Below are 15,175 nucleotides of genomic sequence, written 5' to 3'. Positions count from 1 at the left end.
GGAAGGCCTGGAATAATACAGAGAACAATGACAGTAAATGCTTATGAGCTGGGATATCAGTCACTGATAGGACTCCAAAGCCTTTCCAAGTCTCCTAAGCCAGAGGAACACCAATGACTCCTTTTCTGCGCTACATTTCTTCAAGACTTTGAAGATGATGGCATCTTATTATAATCTTCAAGTTTTCCCTGATAGGAAAGAATGAATTGCTTAAAACTGAAATAGTCAACAACGCAGAAACACAATAAACAGTAACTGTTCCAAAGCTGGAATCCAGGGAAATAAGAACATCCAAAACCCAGACAGAAGTGTTTGATCATAGAGGGTGATTTCAGTTTTATGGCCTTTCTGCATCCTTAAAAAAAAAACAAAAAAACAAACAAAAAAAAAATGTGCTTTGAAGTATACTTTCTCCAGTTTTTTGTGCTTATGTTAACTGCTTAATTTGGAGGAAGTCTACACAAACAGCCTCTGTTATCAGTCACCTTCCTGGACTGAAACCAGAAAGCAAACCAGCCCTTGAGTGCTCAGGCCCACCCCTTTCTCTCTTTCACTTTCCCACAGCCAAAAAGGACCTCAGACAAGAGTGTCCTCATGAAGCCAGAATCTTTCACAAGTCAGCATCCTGACATGCCTATTTCCAGATAGCCAAATGGGCGAGAAACTAAGCATCCTGTTTATGGGAGTTCTAAAACAGAGCCCGGCAAATGTTTTCTTAAAGGGTCACATGGTATGTATCTTAGGCTTCAGAGGCAAATGATATTACATGAATACTGACATAACCAATTTTAAATGTACTCATTTAAAAAGGTAAGAACAGGCGCACTTGGGTGGCTCAGTCAGTTAAGCCTCTGATTCGGCTCAGGTCATGATCTGGCAATTTGTGGGTTCGAGCCCCACATCAGGCTCTCTGCTGTCAGAGTGGAACCCGCTTTGGATTCTCTCCCTCTCTCCCTCTCTGTGCTCTCTCCCACTCCCACCCCCTCTCAAAAATAAATATTAAAAAAATAAATAAATAAAATTACAAGGTGAGAACAATTCTTTGCTAGTAATACTAGCAGGAAAAAGCAAAAACAAAAAACCAACCGAACAGGCAGTTGGCTGTAGTGTGCAAACCCTAGTCTAAACTCATGCAAAATTTAGTAATGACCTACTGATGTGCAGGTGTCTGTTCACCAAGACACAATCTATACATGCAAGGTGCTCACACCGGTACTGAGGGAGGTGCACACACTTCTTGATCATTGCTTTCCTTCACCTTGGTTTCCACTCTTATCCTCAGTAAACCTTAGGACTGTCCTTAGCCTCTATTTGGGGATAATCCTATTTTGTTTGCTTATTTCTTTACTTTTTTTTTTTTTGTTTTTAATTAATAAGGGGCAAGTTCTGAGCGGGTACATAATCCGAAAGTTAGATCACTTCAAAGTGAACTATGCTTGGTTTTGGTAGAAACAGAACTTCTCTGGTTATAACTAACCTAAGCTAAATTCTGAACGTTTTCACAGTTTCCAATCACATACCACAGGGGAAGCTGGGCTAAGAGCAAAATCTTGCTTCAGATAATCCTCAAAGTAGATCATTAACTGCATGTGTTGGTATTATAAACATTGGGCAAGACACTGTGTGAAGAAATGAGTTCCACAAAGAGAAGTAAAAACCTTGGTTCCTGATCTCAAGCTGGAATGCTGTCTGCACCCTCACAAAAAGAGAATGAAGATGTGTCACCCACAACCCAAGGCACATGCTGCTTTAGAAGAGATTTTTTTTAATATTTATTAATTTTTGAGAGAGCGGGAAGACAAAGTGTCTGAAGCAGGCTCTGCACTGACAGCACGGAGCCTGATGCCGGGCTCAAACTCACGAGCCGTGAGATCATGACCTGAGCCAAAGTCAGACATTTAACTGACTGAGCCACCCCGGCATCCCAAGAAATTTTTTAAAGACAGGGTGTAAACACTGAAGTTTCCATCGTCCACCCTGAAGTGTGACTTAGAATCTGGTCAGAATTCTACAGCCAGCATGCGTTGCGGCTGAGCTTAGGACCAAGAGTCAACATTTCCAATAGGTGTCAGCTTGAACAGACTGCCCATGGAAGCTCATGTAACTCATCAACTCTGGGTCCTTGGCAAAGACAGCTATGTGGTGAGGCAGTAAGGAAGAGAAAAAGCACCCTTGCGAGGATTCCCAGGGGCAATCGGAAAGAAACAACATCTGTATTTGGAACCTTCCCAGCTGTTTCTACCTCTTGGGCTATATGCTCTGATTGTCCACATCCCCCCACCCCAACCTGTCCAAGGGTGAACACATGGTACTCCGTGGTGGCTGCCCCACCACCAAAATATTCCAACTCCAAAATTCCCACTCTGTCTTTACCCTCAATCAAAACTTTCACTATATCAATGCATATGGTCTTGGCTACATATGAAAAGAAAGCTCACTGTTCTGTTGCACATGCAAGTGTGAGTATCTGGTAGCCTAAATCTGGAATATGTAATGTTTTAAAAGATGTACTTTGGTCCTGAGGTAACTTGTGATGGAATTCTGACCCTTACCAGCCAAGCTCCCAAACACAGCATGTTTAAGACGTTCTAATTCCACAACCCACGTTCTTTGTAGCCACAAGTTCTTCTTGACATTAACAACAATTGCGGGAGTTTTGGGCGGGGGGTGAGGGAGGGTTGAAAACACTCATTTCTAACTAGAGGCTGTGGAAGTGAAGAAAGTCTCTCACAGACAAGACATTCTTAATATCTGTATAATAAATTGTGGTTTTAGCTAGTTTTTTATATAAACTACTTCCCCATAAGGCTGTGTCTTACTCATCTTTGAGTCTTTGGGGCCCCATACAGCAATGAGCACAAGCAAGTCATTGAAGAATAAAAACATCTCTTAAAAACACTCATGTATTATCATCACTCATGATTCCCTGGAGGGAAAAACTTCTGTACCCTTTCAGTGGTAATGTTTAAACTCCCAGAAATCAACAGAGGACTTTTAGCTTCTCCCACTATGTCTCTGCCCATCTGATTCTGAAAAACAAGAGGCTGGTGGAGTTGGAAGAACCTACTGGTTTTGAATTAGTCAAGTGGACCTTGGCTCAAATTCCCTGCCTATCACACTGAGCTGTGTGACATGGGGCAAAGTACTTAACACTTCTGAGCCTCACTTTCCTCACCTATCAAATCAGGTTTTAACACCCACTTCTAAGTGGGTGGAATCAGTCAGTGAGATCTGCACCAAAGGTCTAACACAACGTCAGTCACATGCTTCCTCCCCCCACTTCACTAGAGGAAAGTTAGAAGTCCCACAGCATAGAGCAAAACCTGGGCCCCCTCATGATTAGGCATTTTTCACAAACATCAGTTTTGCTGAATACTTGGGAACTGAGTAGAGTGGGTCTGTCCCCAATACACCCATAGTTGTAGAAATGAAGGACACAGCCTCAGAGCTGTTCTGCAACGCACACTATTAATGCGTATTTTAGATGTGGTGGGGTTTCTTGTTGTGTTTTGTTTTGTCTTTTAGATTTGTTGGTCCAATAATGAAAAGTTGCTATTTCAGACAGTCTCCAAGCCACCTACAGGGTACTTTTTTGCAGGGCTGGGAATATGGTAAGAAGAGGGAGAGTATACACACCCATTCGAATCACACTTCAGTCCTGTAGGACTTACCTGCTCCATTGTCTTCCTTGTGCTTTCCTTCACTGACTGAGCAACAATGTGATGATGTCTGGACTAGGAAGGCAAACTCCAGACCTGCCCTCAAGAACCCATAATCAACCCCCAGCACTGAGACTGATACCCCTCCCAACACTAGGCAGAACACAGCCCACCCCCCAATCCCCCCAGAAAACAGTCTGCCATTCTGAAAGGATAAACACATGCACTGAAGTTGAGATCTCACTGAGGACTTTTTTTGCAATTCATTGTTTCCAAGCATTTGTTTTGATCAAGTTCATCCCAATCGAAAAGCTCGTATTGCTTCTTACAAAGATAACGGACTATCTATGTAGCAGACGACACAAATAGAGCCAATATATCCAGGTTGAAACAAATGAAAGAGACAGACAGACATGACAGCACCCCAGTTTCTGTGATATTTCACTGCATAAATCATTATCCCAAATATAAAGCCAAAAGAACAAGTCTGGTAACTGTCGGGAGTGACAGGTTACTGCTGTTTTTTTCAGGACAGTTCACGGCTGGGATATAATCCAGTCAGGTCAACATTTATATTTAATCATCCAATCATACTTAAAGACCACTTAGAACAACAATGCAGTTGTTACTTGGAGCTTACAACTAAGCCCAGTGAGCTTTTTTACCTCACAGTGACGTGCGTACTCTCCTTTGCTTCTGTTCTATTAATAGGTGAGAGATACTCTTTGAGACAGCGCATACTGACTGCAAATATTTTGTGGTAATAAATAGCAAAAGCATTGGCAATTTATGTTTCCTGGACAAAGTAAATCATAAACACGATACTCAGAAACTTAGCAATGCCTGAACTAACTTTATTTTTAACCCAGTTCTGTTTCTCCACATTTTACAGAAGAAGGGCTCACAGGGAAGTTTATCTTTAAAAAGAGGATGACTAAAATTCCTGAATGTGAGGAGGTTTCAGGATGGAGGAAGGTGATGTGTGATTTCAGCTGCCTTTCTTAATTCCCTAACTTTTGTGGAAAATCAGTTCGTGCCAGAACTTACTAAAAAAAAAAAAAAAAAAAAAAAAAAAAAAAAAAATCTAAGGGCCACTGTCAAATAAAAATAAAGGCTGTACTTTCCAAAATACACAAAGCAGCACCACACATCCCTTCCTGAGGCTGTAATACTACTAGCTTAAATATTTATAAACACCTGGATCAGAATACATATATATTTAAAACTAATCATTTTCATTGAAGGAGTAAATTAGGTCAGTGCCCTTAAGAAGCTCCCCATCAGCTCTCTTTTCCACTCTCCAAACAGTGAAACCCTTTGTCCATTGTTTTAACCACTGTAAACTGTTTGGACATCCATTGTTAGCCCTGGCCGACTGGGTAAGTCTGGCTAAAAAGAGAGAAAATGGGATTCTGTCAATATATTTCTAACACAATCAAATTTAAGCAAGCTTTGCAAAGCCAGCTCACTCTAACTGCTACACCAGGGGCTGAAATGAAGTTACTGGTCATGCTTATCTTGGCACTTAGAATATTTGCATTCCTATCGCTTCAGGTTTCTCTGCAAGGAGCCTTCAGAAGTAGCACTATAGATACAAGCCTACAGTAAAATCTTAATCAATAAATCACTTGGCCAACCCCCTGAAAGCAGTAATAGTAAGGTCCCCAGGAAGTAAAAAATGGATTCAGTTAGTTCAAGATGTTTAAATGTCTTAAGAGCAATACACTATAGCTCACATTTCATAACATAAGCTAGAAAAAGGACAGTCACCATTGCCAAATGTTTTAGTAGACTAGAGTGTGCTGCCTGCATGAGATTCGAGGCACCAAATAGGATAAAAATCTAATCTCTTTCCATTTCATTTGTCAAAAGATAATTAAAGTTAAAGACAGAAAAAGGGAACGTCCTTTTTAGCCCATCTATCAATAAGATTTACACATCACCCTTACTTTATTAAAAACTAACAAATCACAAAAAAAAAAAAAAACTAACAAATCAGAAGGACTTCCAGAAGAAAACACTCATTAAGCTTCATAAAGAATACATCAAAGCAGCTGTTCTTAGAATTAAGTCACCTTTCAGCTTCTGCATTAATCGGTAGGCTTGCAAATTATAATTTCTCAAGCTTACTCATATAGAAAGTACCTAGAATCACAGATCAAGAGCAGAAGAAGCTGAGGCCCTTCGGCGAAACAGTTATGTGACAGGTGGGTCTTACAGCAGCATCCATGATCCAGCAGGTGACTATAAAGTCAAAGGACGGATTCGGAATGTAAGTTACAGAAAGCAGTCTTATGACTGCTTTGGCATCCTGTTCTTCTATAACAATGAGGATACTAAGAAGTTATAACCACTGTCATTCAGGTTGCCAGTGCAACCCCAGGAGGTGTCTATCCCATTTCTTGTTGGCTGGCACTCATCTTCCCTTGCTCCCAGAGGCCAGAAACCCCAGCCCTCTTGCCAACAGGGTGCACTTGTTTAAGGTCTGGAAGGAGAAGGAAAGCAGATGGCCAGCAGTGGCAGGCAAAACTGGACTTCCCAGACCTGAGCTTTGCAACTATCGTTAATTCCCTACCATTTCAGCCACCTCTGGACTGAAAAGACAGAGAAGGTAGAAGGTGTTTCAAGGTCCTGGCTCTGAGCCGCAGCAGCTTTCTAACTTTCCAGGCAGGGGGACCCAAATATGAAAGCCAGTGGAGTGCCCTTGGTTTTCATCCCTCCAGTCTCTTGTTTTGTAGGCACTTAATTGTCTCCATTAAATTCCTTTCTCCGTGAAATAGCCAAAATGATGTCTGTTTTCTTCACCGAGCCCTGACTGAGCAGGTACACAGTGCCCACTGTAGAGCTGAGAAAACCAAACACGGAAAAAATAAATTGCCTGAGGTAGAGCAAGCAAGCGGCAGGACGAAGGAATTCAAACCCAGGTCTGTCCAACTTCAGAATTACAGAATGAAAGTCAAACATATCCCCGATGCATGACCCAGCAATTCTACTCCTAGGAATTTAGACAAGAGAAATGAGTGCGCAAGGCCACTGTGTTGGTGATTTCCACAGCAGCTTCATTCATAATAGGAAAAAAAGAGACAAGAGATTCCAACAATAAATGGAATACTACACAGCAGCAAACAAGAACTACTGAATCACATAACACAGATGCACATCAAGGAGGTTATATTGAAGAAAAGAAGCCACTGGTGAGAGAAGTCAGAAGAGAGGTTCCCTTGTGGGTGGGGTGGTAACAGTAGGAAGAAGTAGCAAGAGAGAACCTTCTAGAGTGATGGAAAGTCCTGTTTTTTGATCTAGGTGGTAATCACACATTCATGTAGGAGTCCGTCCAGCTCTGGAACCAGATGGTGGTGGATGCACAATATTGTGGATGCACTAAATGCCACTGAACTGTGCACTTCAGAATGGTTAAAATGGTGGGGCTTGTGCTACATGCACAACACAAACAAAAACAAATTTATCAAGCTGTCCACTTGGAGATCTGTGTATTTTACTGTGTGTAAATTATACTTCAACAAAATGCCAGGAAAATAACAATATAAGAGAAGCTCCATTATGAGGAAACGAGCTTGTGAGGACAGACCCCAGATGCCACTGTTTCTCTGGGAAAATTTTTCTGTTTCAGGCACATTTTTTTTAACCTCAGTTCTTTGGTAGAAACTGAGTCCACCTTTCCTGCCTCTTCCTGACTCTGGTAAAGACATCTGCAAACTATGCACTTAAGCAGCATAAGTAGACTAAATATTTCTCCCAGGCCTTTGACTAAAATTCAGATTTGGGTCTGCTAGAAAGAAGGCCACCAGGGGCGCCTGGGTGGCTCAGTCGGTTAAGCATCCGGCTTCGGCTCAGGTCATGATCTCACGGTCCGTGGGTTCGAGCCCCGCGTCGGGCTCTGTGCTGACAGCTCAGAGCCTGGAGCCTGCTTCGGATTCTGTGTCTCCCTCTCTCTCTCTGCCCCTCCCCTGCTCATACTCTGTCTCTCTCTGTCTCAAAAATAAATAAAAACATTTAAAAAAAATTGTTTTTAAAAAGAAAGAAGGCCACCAGTATTTAAGATGAACTTGGCACCTCTTCATTTCACCATGTCGTTGCTTGCCTGGTTTTAGACTCTAACAATAACACCAGAAGGAAGAGCACAAATGTTTCCAGTTCCATTTCTGGAAAATCTCAACGGGTGTCTAGGATGCCACAAATTTCTCTCCCTTCTTAAAACTCACCCAGACACTAAACAGACCAGCCCAAAGTAGGCAAGTGCTCTGCCTGAAGTGATGCTCAAAGTTGAGTGACAGTGAGTGATTTTACGTCAGGCAGTGAACAGTGAGGTCCTGCGACAGTAACCAGGAGGCTCATCTTCAGCGGTTTATGAAGAACAAACCAGAACGGGCTCCCAGCTGCAGGCTTCCACCTTACTTTCCACACTCCTGCTGCAGGTGATGTGGCCCTTGTAAGAGAAGTCCACAGGAAAAGAAGGGGGTGTGGGAGACTCCCAGTAGGTAGCGCTTACTGGGAACACTGGAGGGGAAGAGGAAAAAGAAAGAACGATTCTTAAGCGACTCGAGATGACTACAGATATTGGCTTGGGCTGCAGAGCAAGGAAGAGAATACGGCACACACTGTGATGGTGCATTATTTAAGCTGCAACTGAATAATAGATCTTTCCAGCACTTCATGAGCAGAACAGCTATTGCCACTCTCGAGTTCTCAGTTTATCTGTTAGAAAAATATCTTTCAGAGAAAATCCACTGGACCTTTTCTTAAAAGAAACAAACAAACACAAGGTTTTTAAAGCACATGGAAGCACTTTAAGATGACAAGAACCAATAGAAGTTACTTAGAATGTTCTCTAGGCTTTACACCCAACCACTGAGAAGACTTCAGAGACCTTCAAATCAAACTACTCATTTCCCTAGAGAGACACTAAATTTACGTGCCTTACCTGAAGTCACCCAACTAATTAGTGGTACAGCTTATACACCACTACAGAAAAGGTTAGTATATAACTTGACAGGTCTTTTTCTTACTACAAACCATCTCATTCACTATATAAATGTCAGGAATCCACTCTTCTGAGTTCCCAGTGAGTCTTCAATTCTTATTGGTTTATGAAACAAAAGCCTTCCCCAGATCCAGTCAGTTGGGTGTGCTAAGCGTAGTGGGTATGTCTGATGCCCCGTCAGCTTCTGGGGTGACCCAGATGACTCAGACCAAGGAAAGGCTCATGGCAGACAGGAAGTGACCGGCATGTAGCAGACGTGATAAGGGCTCTAATAAATACTGGCATGTGCACACTAACCAATCATGGGCGAGAAGGAAACTGATTCAGCCTGAGGGAAGAAGGGTAAGGGAGGAACCGGGCTTCTAAAAATGAGCTCACAGGGAAGTTCCATCTAAACGAGTCATTCTTTCACAAACAGAAATGGTCAGTTTTGCTAATTAATTCCCCCAAATAATTTCATTCTGCTGCTGCCACATCCACATATATTTGCGAACTGTCTTCCAAGGACGGAGAATGGGCTGGTTGCCTCTCACAACGTAGACTACCCTCCTTCCCAACACAGCCTCCGGGTCTTAGGTGTGCTCCACCACATTAAGGCACAAAAGAAACCCCGCAACCTAGAACGTGGAACACTTCCTTTACTTCTGTGATAATAAATGGCTCTCAACAAATGGTTCTCAACAAAGCCATATTCGGAACATTATTTCCTCCTCAGAGGAACAAAGGTCTTAGAAGCTACAGGTCGTAGGGGCACCTGGGTGGTTCAGTCAGTTAAGTGTCCAACTCTTGATTTCGGCTCAGGTCACAATTAATGAGATCGAGCCCAGCATCGGGCTCCACGCTAATAGGGAGGAAGCCTGATAGGGATTCTCTTTCTCCTTCTCTGCCTCTCCACCCCCCAAAATAAATAAATAAACTTTTAAAAAAAGTTACACGTCCTAAAAAAAGTTCTTTTACTAGAAAACATTATTTCTCCTGTTCACCTTCAACTCAAATGGCAAAATCTAGAGTATCTGCAGTGTTCTCTCATCTCTACCAAAGGTTTTCTTTAATACAATGGCAAAGATACAGCTGGACTTTAATCATTATCTGTTAATTACAGCCTAGTAACTGTTACTTACCAGGAACTATCCCCATAATTCTCTCACAATGTATTATACATCTTCCTCCAAATGCCTTTGACTTGTCACTAACTATAAATATATAACTATATATTTAGTCTCATATGGGGTGTCTATCAGATGAGGCATACTATAATTAAGCTTTCAAAAGATGATGCCATCTTTTTCTTGTGAACATAATGTGTATATTTCATATGGCTGATTAAAGTCTACAATAGAAAATAATAATTGCCCTATTAATTAATTCTAGAGTCTGACTTTACATATGCATAGAGGTAAAATTTAGAAAACAACTGCATTCAAGGATGTGACATGAGATCTTTGTCATGATTAATGGTGTAACTTGAAAATTGTCAGTTCAGCTTCCTAAAACACAAATACTTTGGGCACCTGGGTGGCTCAGTTGGTTGAGTGTCTGACTCTTGGTTTTGGCTCAGGTCATGATCTGTGGTTCATGAGTTGAAGCCCCATGTCGGACTGTGTACTATCTCTCTCTCTCTCTCTCTCTCTCTCTCTCTCTCTCTTTCCCTTTCCTTCTCTCTCTCAAAATAAACTTTAGAACATATATTTTATTCACCAAAGATCTGTGAAGTGTATGCTGTCACCACTACTAGTATTCCTCCCACACATACGCAATGTTGGGGAAAGAGAAACAGAAACAGAAACACTATAATCCATGACTATTCTAATTAGGCTAAATATTAGCCTGAAAGTTAAAATAAATATTCATTATGATAAAAATGTATATTGCTACGGTCTAAAATGTATAAGGTACGGGCAGGAGTGCCTGGCTGACTCAGTCAGTAGAGCCTATGACTCTCGATCTTGGGGTCAGGAGGTTGAGCCTCACGTTGCACAGGACTGGGTAGAGTTTACTTAAAAATGTAGAAGGCGTATAAGTGACTAAGAAAGGCTGCATTATATTTTTAAGGTTAAAGACCTGATCTGATTTAACTGTAACCATCTGGCAGAGGCACTCAACAAATATCTGCACGGATTTAAAATGACTGAAGTACAAGTTACAAATTGAAGGCTTAGAATTTCGCGTAAAAGGCGTGCACGCACACACACAATTAAGGATTTTGGTGACTGAAACAAAGTGTTTTCTATTCTGGTTTTATTTACCTACTATGACCATGAACTTCAATTGCTCCTTTCTCTAGGTCAGGGTTACTTTTTTTTTTTTTTTTTAACCTCAAGACTTCTAATTCCTACTACAATCCTTGTTAAAGCCTATTTTACAGACCAACATAGGCTACATTTTTTAAAAATTAAGTGCATTTGGGGCACCTGGTTGGCTCAGTCGCTAAAGCGTGCATGCAACTCTTGATCTCAGGGTTGTGAGCTTGAGCCCCATGTGGGGTGTAGAGATTGCTTTAAAAAATACAATCTTTAAAAAAATAAAATGAAATAAAATAAAATAAAATAAATGCATTTACATGTGAGGCTATTTGGTCCTCTCCCTTCTTCAGCAAGATGCACTGCATAGCAGAGGGTGCCCCCTGCAGTACCTAAGTTTTTCCTCCATTCTTTCACAAAAGTCACACCACAGACCTTAAAGTCTTCAGAAGGGCTTGTGGGGAGCAGAGAAAGGAATGAGAATCAAGCAAGATATCAGAGAGCTTCACAAATATACTGTCTGCAATAAAAAAGAGCCGGGTAGGCAAGAGCAAGATGTACATGTAAGACATAAAAACCTGTCAAATTCAACTTTCCTGGCTTTTCTGGGTCATTCTGTGTCTGACATTCCTGAAGGTGTGGTCAAGGTATACTCAGCTCTCCATAACTAAATGTCACACTCATATTTTAAGCAGTATTTCCCAAGACTCGGATTTCAAGGGCTATACTCACAATTTTTACCTTATTCTCATACCATTCATCCCAAGAATTTATTATTCTTACATCAAACCTGTTGCTTTCCTTCATAGTTTTGCCTCATTCTCTTTTTCATAAATTTTTTTTTGAAGTTTATTTATTGGAGAGAGACAGAGATAGCACGAGTGAGGGAGGGGCAGAGAGAGAGGGAGACAGAGAATCCCAAACAGGCTCTGCACTGCCAGCTTGGAGCCCGATGTAGGTAGGGCTCAAACTCACGAAACCTTGAGACCATGACCTGGGCCGAAAACCAAGAATCGGACGCCTCACTGACTGAGCCACCCAGGCACCCCTTTGCCTCATTCTAAATAAACAATCTGTCCACGAAATCAGTGAGTTTGGTAACTGGCTTTAGAGTGTTCGTCTTGAAGTACAATATCCACGCAGAGTCACTGAAAAATAACGGGTCGCCTCTAAGTCTGTCTGTGTAGCACACTTTAGAAAACAGTTTGCGGAACAGCAAACCAGGACAGAAAAAGAATGCTTCATTAACATATCAGGTATTTTTTCCCCGACAACAGTCTGGTCTTTCTTCTGAGCTCCCAGTTACCGGGCTGATGAACCTCTGGGTGCAGTTAGGGGCCAGCTGCACTTCTGGGCCAGCTAGAAGAGAAAAGCTCTAAGCCCCTTACAAACAGAATGAGACTGTCACCATCAGGGGAAGGCCTAAGCGGAGCTGCCTGGGCTCCAGAAGTGAGAAGCCAAGTGCATTTCCCAGGCACCTTCAAACCTGGGACTCGCTGTTGCCACTACACGTTAGCACTGAGCGCCTGAACGCTTCTTTCCACTGCTGATACGTGGTCTTTAAAAAAAAAATAGGAATAGTAACACCCCCTTAGACCCTTATAAATGTGGTAGCTATAAGGGCTTCTGCCAACAAGGGTCACGGTGAAAATTCCTGTGGGGGTGAGGAGGCCCTAAAATAGTTTTAGGGAAGGTTTCTTTTTTAACCTCAATAAGTTCACACAAACTTTGAAGTTTTTAACCACTCAAATAGGTGTTCAATCTGATCTCTGGGTCTGTTTCTGATACCCCGACCCTTGGACTTAGGATCAAGAAACTAACTTCGTAAAATACCCGAGATGATCATTTTACGTCCCCGTCTCTATCCCCTCCCCCACACCCTCCTACATTACTACACCCCAAATCCCCTGCAATGGAAAAAGCCTTTTCAACAGCAAGGCAGGCTAGTCCGAGGCCATCTGGCCAGCAATTGTTGGCTCCCTGATTACTACTCAGAATCTAATCAATGAGGCATTTTACAGGGACTCAGCTCTCAACCTAGATAAATTAATCCGTAGCCACAACTCCTAAATGGGATTTGTTTTAGAGATTAAGCAAGGAATTCCCCGATGGCTCATATTCTTGGTGGAAGTATGCTGAAAGTTTCAGCAGTGATTACTAACCCTTCCTCTTAACTCCACCCCCGCCACCCACTCTTTGTGCCACTCCTGGACCAAATCTGCATGACTTTTTAAACTACAGAACTTACTCCAGCCCACAGGAGGAGAGTGGCCCTGCCTAGTTTCAAGAATTTTACCTGTCTCTTAAAAAGAATACCTTCAGAAGAGAAACCCTTTCTAAATTGAAGTCCCTGCAGGGATTTTTTTTTTTTTTTTTTCATCTCCCTTGCATTCTCAGGCACTTCTGCAAAAGATAAATGGCTGGCTATAACCTTTTGTCGGATGTACAAAGAATTAGATCAAAAGTTAAACAAATGGAGACATAAGTCCTTGCAAATGGAATTCCCCAGGGGGGCGATATTAAAATTCATTGGTCTTAAGCCTTTGGGAGCCTCAAAAAATAGTAATACTCCCAGTGTAGGGTGGGGGGAGTGAAGTGTTTACTGAGAAACTGGTTCACTTCTTTGTAGGGAAAATCAAGTCACTGATCCATTAGGGATTTCTAGGACTTTCCCCGCCCCCCCCCCAAGTCTTTTACTGGCATTCAAGGCCTTTCAAGAGTGTGAGCAACTCTTTCTCTTTCCCTCAGTTCCTGCCTAGACACCGACATGGTAACCCCTACCTGTACTTCTAGATCCTACCTCCCAGGACCCAGCACCTGTCTTGGTTCATATCACTAGCTACCGCTTCCCTGGCACCCACCTCATGTCCGGCACCTTCCATCATTTCAGGCAGTCCTCACATAACCCTACGAGGTGGGCGTGTTATCAGCCCCCTCTTCTTTACTGCCTTACGCTGTGGGGTACCTGTTCGAATGCAACCCTTTCTTCCCAAAAAGAATCCCTAAAGGGAGGGTGTGTAAGGCAATCCCCCCCTGCCTGTATTTCTGTACTGCAGAGTGCGCACCTGTATGGCACACTCCCCCCCCTCAGCCACAGGTATCCCAGCAGAGTCTGCGGAGTTCACAATACCCTACAATTTTCAGATGTAACAGACTCTGAAGGCAGAAACGGAGTCTTGCTCATCTTGTACCCCTTGCAGGGACCGCCACAGGCAGGTGCTCGTTATTAGCAGCGTGGTCACAAAAATGTTACAGCAGCCACGGCAAGGAAAGAAATCCCCCTTCCTCTATCTCTGATAGCAGCTCTGAAAGAGCTCAAGAAACACCTCCAAAGCCCCCGCTGCCTAAGTGAAGCACCGCTTCTCTCTCATCTCCCAGAGAGGGAGAAGCTACAGCGTCCCATCCATATTTCTAACTGGAATATTTCTAATCATTCTTAATTATCTGCATGCTTCCCCGACAAGACAGCAACAGGGGCACGCTCTTCCCACTTGTAGTCCCCACACTGGAGTGAAGTTGTTCATGAAACTTTATTGAAGAATCAAATTTCATTCTCAGGCAGGTACAAATGCAACTAGTCTAAAGCATCTCCTTCCCAGGTGTGGGTGATGTATGTTACCCCCCCCCACACACACACACCCCTCACCGTCTCTCCCCCCAACCATTCTGCCAAAGCAGGACTGGTTCTCTGGCAAGGATTATCAGCACACACCCAGCACAGACCACCAAAAGATCTGAGGCCGAGGGCCTCCTGCCCCCTCTGCTAGGATCCCCCAAGCTGAGGGAGGGAGTGTGGAGTCACAGGGCAGTTTCTCCGATGGGGTGAGTCTCCGCTGGGAACTGCAGGGAAACCACAACCATTTATTACTCAGGCCAGACAGCTGCCAGGGAAGCGGCGCTGCCTAAGAACTTAAACTAAAATAGAGGTGGGAAGCTGTATTCCATTACTAAGCCCTGGAGTATTCGCTCCCAAGTTCGTCCACATTTCCAGAATGTTAAAACCCTGCAGTCAAAACCCTGATTATTTATAAACTACTGTGCAGAAGCGGAAACCTGACAAATGAAGACATAAAAGCAAGGGAATGGTGACAGGTAAGATAATACCAGAGTAGAAAGCATTCATCACCCCCTTGTTGTGGCTTCCTCCAAAACCCCATCTCCATTCCCCACTGAAAACAACTTTTACTTGTATTACCGCGGCAGCTGATTAAAAAGGAAAATGAGGCTCCCGGTCTCCAAAGAGTTGTCAAGTTTGTCTCACAGGCACATGCCTG

At 42.8% G+C, this 15,175-nt stretch overlaps 1 protein-coding gene across 3 annotated transcripts in view; it reads right to left on the bottom strand.

The window, feature by feature from the left end:
• TJP2 (tight junction protein 2) overlaps window positions 1–15,175 on the bottom strand; it is a 129,140-nt gene that overhangs the window by 63,075 nt on the left and 50,890 nt on the right. The gene's annotated exons all lie outside the window — the stretch shown is intronic.

Source organism: Panthera uncia, chromosome D4 (genome assembly GCF_023721935.1).
Source record: "Panthera uncia isolate 11264 chromosome D4, Puncia_PCG_1.0, whole genome shotgun sequence".
Taxonomy (NCBI): domain Eukaryota; kingdom Metazoa; phylum Chordata; class Mammalia; order Carnivora; family Felidae; genus Panthera; species Panthera uncia.
The sequence above is the reverse complement of the archived record's forward strand: the minus strand, read 5'-3'. Positions and strand labels throughout refer to the sequence as shown.